The sequence below is a fragment of the Carcharodon carcharias genome, chromosome 10 (assembly GCF_017639515.1).
Source record: "Carcharodon carcharias isolate sCarCar2 chromosome 10, sCarCar2.pri, whole genome shotgun sequence".
NCBI classification, from domain to species: Eukaryota; Metazoa; Chordata; class Chondrichthyes; order Lamniformes; family Lamnidae; genus Carcharodon; species Carcharodon carcharias.
This window is the reverse complement of record NC_054476.1, coordinates 31,902,441-31,908,440: the sequence shown is the minus strand read 5'-3', so window position 1 is coordinate 31,908,440 and position 6,000 is coordinate 31,902,441.

The following is a 6,000-nucleotide window of genomic DNA, read 5'->3' as shown; positions in this document are numbered from 1 at the left end:
CTGCTGATCATTCACACAAAGATAGTACGCCTGCTCTCAACCTCCCCCCAACAGCCACCTTGGACACATTCTGCGTACATCACTTTAGGAAATACACGGTCTTTGGTCCCATAGCAAGGAGGTGCAACTACTTGCAACGTCGAGGCAGCAAATGGCTCTTTGCCACGAGACCTTGAGGCTCCCCTTCCACAATTTCATCACCATGAATAGGACATGTGTTGGAGCTCTGAGTATGTGCCTAGCTGCATCTCCTGCAGGTTGCCCCCAGACTACTCATGTGCAACTAAGAGCAACATATGTTGCAGGGGAGAACTCATCTCCTCATGAACCACTCAGGCTGATGTAAGCATGGGCATTATCTGCTTGCCCACCCAGCGTACGAGAAATGGCCAACATGATTCAATGCAGTCACAACAGTAAGACTTAGTGGGGTGAGGGTGGGGGCCTCAAAGGCTAAGGCTACCCGTTGGGTTAAATGCCCAAAGCCAACATGGTACTCACCCTTCCAGAACACAACAAATTGTTGAAGCTCTTGCAACACAGGATCTAGGTGCGCCGCACCACATCGCGGGAGCTCAGCTCCTCCGCCACCTCCTCCCAGGCACGTTTAGTCATGTGGGGGGGCTGCCTCCTCCCATCCTGGGGGACCAACACCTCCCGCCGTGCTGCCACCTCCTCGAGGAGGGCAGCAAGGCAGTCATCAGAAAAGCGAGGGGCGCATTGACCCCGCGCTGGCCTACCCTGCAGCCTGCCCTGCTCCTGTGGCAGACCCTGCAGCCTGCCCTGCTCCTCTGCCCTTCCCTCCAGCGTGCCCTGCTCAGCCAACCCCCTGCAGTGTGACCTCGAAGTGGTCATTATGAGCAGCCTACAGGAGGCTGCCAGACCTTCCTTTAAACAGACTGCCGGGTCACCATTGGACCTGGCGGTCTGTGCACACCCACTGCAGCCCGCATACTCCCACTATGCACAGGAGTCGGCAAGTGTGCTGGGCAGGTCTTAGCTGGCCCACCCGTGCAAAATGGCAGCGCAGACCCGCTCACGGGCATCGATCAGGTCCGTTCCAGCCCATGGCTGCTCCAGTTCCACCTGCTCAACAGGCAGAAAATCCTGCCCACTGTTTCGAGTCCATATGACTCTTCTTCAGAGCTGAAGAGAAGTAGAAATGTGATGGATTTTATACTATTTGAGAGGGGTGGAGCAGGTGGGGCAAGATAGAAGGTCAGGGATAGCTGGGAGCTAAGGAGAGGCTGACAAAGATGTCATGGACACAAGACAATAGGAGCGTTAACGGTAGCGGTAAAGACTAAAGAAGGTGCTGATAGTGGCATAATGATATGAACGTGTTAATAGCAGAGCAAGGGTCAGCGCTCTGTGAAAGCACAACATAGAAACCAATGACAGATTGCCCTGTGGTTGTGGGGGAGAGGGTGGGGGATGGTAGGGGGTTGGTTGAGGAAAAAGGATTTAAAAAAATAAAAAATTACAATTAAAATTTAAAAAACAATTGGATTAAAAAAGGGTTGAAGATGGTGAAGAGCTCATGGTCTTGATCTTTTCATCGAGAACTGTTGGCATGATATCGGCCATGTGAATTTCTCTGCTCCTCTCACTCACTCCAACATGTCTCCTTCTGAACTTGCCGCATTCCATTCCCTCAGGTCCAACCCTGACTTAGTTATCAAACCTGCCGACAAGGATGGTGCTGACCTCTACCTCGCAGAAACTGAGCCCCACGTCTCAAACACTTCTTCCTGCCTCCCCATGGACCGTGACCCCACCACTGAACATCAAGCCATTGTTTCCAGGACTGCCATTGACCTTATCTCCTCTGGAGATCTTCCCTCCACAGCTTCCAACCTCCTGGTCTCCCAACCCCACATAGCCCGCTTCTACCTCCTTCCCAAAATCCACAAACAGGACCATCCCGGTAGACCAAATGTGTCAGCCTGTTCCTGCCCCTTGGAACTTATTTCTTTATATTTTGACTCCATTCTCTCTCCCATTGTCCATTCCCTTCCCATCTACATCTGCGATTCCTCTGATGCCCTACGTCATATCAACAATTTCCAGTTTCCTTGCCCTAACCACCTCCTCTTCACCTTGGAAGTCCGATCCCTCTGCACCTCCATCTCCCATTGGGATGGTCTGAGAAATTGCCTCTTCTTCCTTGAACAGAGGCCTGAAAAATACCCATCCACCACTACCTTCCTCTACCTGGCTGAACTTGTTCTCTCACTGAACAATTTCTTCTTTATAGTATTCTTAAATACTGCGGATGCTGGAAATCTGAAATAGTTTGTTTATTTTGTATATTTTGTTTTGATTTCCCCTTTAACTTGGCTCACTTCCTCCAAATAAAAAAAACTTCAGTCCGTGAACTCTCGGCCCCATCTTCATCCCTTTATTAATGCACATTTTTTTGTTTTTTTAATTTTAATTTTTATTACTTATTAATTTCTTTCTTTATATTTATTTAGTTTTATTCTCTTTCCCTAACCACCCCGCCCCCCAGAGCCATCTGTCATTGGTTTCTGTGTTGTGCTTTCACAGAGCGCTGACCCTTGTTCTGCTATTAACACATTCTGCTCTTACCGTTATGTCACTATCAGCACCTTCTTTAGTCTTTAGCACTACCATTAACACTCCCTTTGTCTTGTGTCCATGACAACTTTGTCAGTCTCTCCTGAGCTCCCATCTATCCCTGACCTTCTATCTTGTTCCACCTGCTCCACGCCTTTGCAAACAGTATAAAATCCATCACATTTCTACTTCTCTTTAGCTCTGAAGAAGTCATATGGATTCAAAACATTAACCTTGTTTCTCACTCCACAGATGCTGCCAGACCTGCTGAGTTTTACCAGTGTGTTTTGTTTTTATTTCAGATTTCCAGCATCCACAGTATTTTGCTTTTGTCATAAGGACGGCAGATGCTTTGGAACACCACCACCTGCAATTTCGCCTCCAAGTTTACACACCATCTTGACTTAGAACTATATTCCTTAACTGTCACTGGTTCAAAATCCTGCAACTCCCTTCCTAACAGCACTGTGGATGTACTACATGGACTGTAGTGGTTCAAGAAGGTGGCTTACCACCATCTTCTCAAGGACAACTAGGGATGGGCAACAAATGCTGGCCTCGCTAGTGACATCCACAACCCACAAAAGATTAAAAAAAGGCAAAAATATAGTTCATTAACTTGATTGAGTCCTTTGATAATAGGGCGTGATCAGCACACCAGTGCAAAGACAAAGCTGAAGCATTTGCAATGAACATCAGCCAAAAGTACCAAATGGATGTTCCATCTCGGTCTCCTCCTGAGGTCCCCAGCATCACAGATGCCAGTCTTCAGCCAATTTGATTCACTCCATGTGATATCAAGAAATGCCTGAATGAACTGGATACAGCAAATGATATGGACACTGTCAACACTTTTTTTATTCATATATAAAGTATTTTACAACCAGTTAAGTACCTTTGAAGTGTCACTGCTGTTTTTTTTAATATTTCTTCATGGGATGTGGGCATCACTGGCTGGGCCAATATTTATTGCCCATCCCTAATTGCCCTTGAGAAGGTGGTAGTGAGTTGCCTCTTGAACTGCTGCAGTTTACGTGGTGTAGGCTGTTTTGGTGATGTTTGTTGAGAGATAGATAGTACCATTGGATCCTTTATGGCCACACAAAAAGTTGCATGTAAAGGATGCAATACAACCAAGGAGCAAGCTTAAAATGAACCAGACTGGTGTGGAACCAGACTGGTGTAGAACAGGTGGCAGGTATAGGGTAGACCTGGTAAGGAGAGTAGGTTTCTGTTCCCTAAAGAAAGACAGGTTTGTATTTATCCAGCACCTTTTTGACCTCAGGACACCCAAAGCCCCTGTTGTGTAGGTACATTCACAGTGCTTTTAGGGACGGAGTTCCAGGATTTTGACCCAACAACAGTAAAGGAACAGCGATATATTTCCAAGTCATGATGGTAAGTGACTTGGAGGGGAACTTCCAGGTGGCGGTGTTCCCATGTATCTGCTGCCCTTGTCCTTCTAGATGGTAGTGTTCGTGTGTTTGGAAGGTGCTGTCTAAGGAGCCTTAGTGAGTTTCTGCTGTGCATCTTGTAGATTGTACACACTGCTGCCACTGTGCATCGGTGGTGGAGTGAGTGAATGTTTGTGGATGGGGTGCCAATCAAGCAGGCTGCTTTGTCCTGGATGGTCTCAAGCTTCTACAGTGTTGTTGGAGTTGCACTCATCCAGGAAAGGGGAGAGTATTCCATCAACTCCTGACCTGTGCCTTGTGGATGGTGGACAGGCTTTGGGGAGTCAGGAGGTGAGTTAATCAATGCAGGGTTCCTTGCCTCTGATCTGTTTTTGTAGCCATAGTATTTATATGGTTAGTCTAGTTCAGTTTCTGGTGACCCCCAGAATGTTGATAGTGGGGGATTCAGTGATGATAATAACAAGGGTCAATGGTTAGATTCTCTCTTATTGGAGATGGTCATTGCCTGGCACTTTTGTGACATGAATGTTACTTTCCACTTGTCAGCCCAAGCCTGGATGTTGTCCAAGTCTTGCTGCATTTGGATGTGGATGGCTGTACTACTGAGGATTTGTGCTCCAGAACTAGCTACTCCCTGAGCCAGTATATCTACAACACTGACATCCACCAGACAATATAGCAAATTGCCCAGATATGTCCTGCTCACCAAAGTTGCACAACTCCAAATTGACCAATTAATAGCTCATCAGTCCATTCCTGATCACCAGCAAGTGATGGAAGGTGTTGTCAATAGTGCTACCAAGTGCAACTTGTTCAGCAATAACCTAGTCACCATTGCTCAGTTAGGATTCCAGCGGAGCCGCTCGGCTCCACCTCTTATTACAGCCATGGTTCAAACATGGCCAATAGAGTTGATACAATGCAAGTTGATGCTGATGTTGTTATTATTTATACAGAAAATAGAATCATACAATGCAGAAGGAGCTGACTATGCTTGTGTTGGCTCCTTGAAAAAGCTAGTTGTCTCTCCTGATCTTTCTTCATTACCCTGCAAATTTTTCCATTTCAAATACTAACCTGATTCTCTTTTGAAAGTTACTATTGAATCTATTTCCCTCTCAGGCAGTGCATTGCAGATCCCAAGATCTTGCTGTGTAAATTTTTTTCTTCATTTCACTTCTGGTTCTTTTGCCAATGACTGCATCCTTTGGTTACTGACCCTTTTGTCTATGGAAATAGTTTCTCCTTATTTAATGTATCCAACTCATCATGATTGAACCCCTCTAATAAATCTCCCCTTAATTCTGCTCAAAAGAAAACAATTTTTTTTTGTCTTGTCCTTCCATGTAACTGAAGTATTTCATCCTTGGCACCATTCTGGTCTCCTCTGCCATTTCTCTAGGCTTTGACATTCATCCTAAAGTCTGTTGCCAAGAATTGGACATAATAGTCCAGCTGAGGCCAGTGTTTGATAAAGGTTTAACATAATTTCCTTGATCTTATACTCTACAGATGAGTTTTTAATTAATTCAAAACCCATCCACTTGCACAGAGTTAAAATGGGGCCCTCTGCTTTATTAATAAAGTCAAGGACCCCATGTACCTTTTAAAAATCTCAGCAGCTAGTCCTGCCACCTTTAAAGATTTGTGTACTTTTAACCTCGGGAATCTCCCCTGCATATCTCTTTAAAATCATATAATTTAATTTAAAATGCCTCTCATTCTTTCTCCTAAAACGAATCTCTTCTCACTTCTCTATGTTAAATTTTATCTGCCTTGTGTTTGCCATTTCACCAGTTTACTTACGTTCTCCTGAAGTCTGTTACTCTCCTTCTCATTATTCAAATTTTCCAAATTTTGTGTCCTCTGTGAATTGCCTCCTATACTCAAGTCCAGATCATTAGTACATATCCTCATGATCCTCAGTGAGCGATGGCACCTATTAAATCCTCATGTTTAATGAGTTACAGAGGAATACATATATGAAACAAACACCTCATTAATG